Source organism: Mandrillus leucophaeus, unplaced genomic scaffold (genome assembly GCF_000951045.1).
Source record: "Mandrillus leucophaeus isolate KB7577 unplaced genomic scaffold, Mleu.le_1.0 Scaffold121, whole genome shotgun sequence".
Lineage (NCBI taxonomy): Eukaryota > Metazoa > Chordata > Mammalia > Primates > Cercopithecidae > Mandrillus > Mandrillus leucophaeus.
Genome location: NW_012100432.1, coordinates 6,538,576 through 6,539,943, shown reverse-complemented (window position 1 = coordinate 6,539,943; position 1,368 = coordinate 6,538,576).

The window sequence follows — 1,368 nt, the reverse complement described above, 5'->3', positions numbered from 1 at the left end:
GAAACCTTGGCTCTACTAAAAATACAAAAATTATCCAGGCATGGTGGTGCACGCCTGTAGTCCCAGCTAGTCGGGAGGCTTGAACCTGGGAGGCAGAGGTTGTAGTGAGCTGAGATCGTGCCACTGCACTCCAGCCTGGGCGACAGAGCAAGACTCTGTATCAAACAAACAAAAAAAAAGAAAAAGAAAATCTTTATATTCCTATATTGAGAGATAAATGAATGACTCAATGACTTGTACCACCAGAGCTGTTTTTGATAAACCATGGTGTCAACTTGTATCTGCCTTCCAGGAGTTCAGCTCAGGTGGGCAAAACCAGACAACCAACATGAACAGTGGAACAATCAGTGAATCAGTGCAAGGGTTAAATAAGCTAGCAATTAAAAACTGTATCACTGGTCTAAAGATAGAAGATTAAGTAGAAAATCAGTGTAAGAGGAAAGATATATGGAAACTAATGACCTTCAAGGATTGGTTGAACAGCTGAACTGCAGGATGGATGGGCATGCTGTTGGATCCTTAGGACGTCTAGAACCAGAAACTTGGCCATTGCTGAGGTTCACTGCTTCTCATCGCTGCCACTTTATACACACAAACTGCATTCTCTCCCACTGTTTTGTCTTCCTTCATAAAGCAGGAAATATAGGTGCTCATAATTTGTGAGTTTTAAGTCTTACTCTAGAGTTTACAAATGCAAATGCCTCTAGGTGCCAGGAAAGTGACATAAATAAGTGAAGCAAGCTGAATGTGCCAGTTCTGAGTGGTGGGGACTCTGGCAAACTGGAAACCCCATGCCCTGTCTCCAGAGTCAGCCATGACTCACTGCCTTTCTATTGCCAGGTAGGAATGTGGGCTTAGACTTTCAGATTTTTCCAAAGAAACCTGGCATCTAGATTTTTATGTGAATATTCTGATTTCTAATGCTGGCAATGAATTCAAACTAAAAACAAACACTGTGTTGTCCAAACAAAACACATTTGTGGGTTACATTTGACCTCTTGATCATGTGTTACTTTTGGAGTTAAATAACTCGAGGTCTGAAAATTGACCACTGAGTTTGGCCACATCAAGCTTATTAATGACTTTAACAAAGCCAATTTCGGAAGATGATGGGGTGAAGCCTGAGTAGAGAGGGTTCAGTAGAGAACGGGATGAGGAAGCAGCTATGACCTATATGGACAGCTCTTTAAAGGATTTGGCGTAGAGAGGAGCAGAGAATTGGGGTAAGAGCTGGAGAGCACAGGAAGTTGCTAGAGGATCTTAAAAGATAGGACAAATGACAGCATGTCTGTCAATGCTGATGGAAATAATCCACTACAGGGTGAAAACTGGTGCAATGGAAGAGGAGGATTATGCTAAGACATGAGG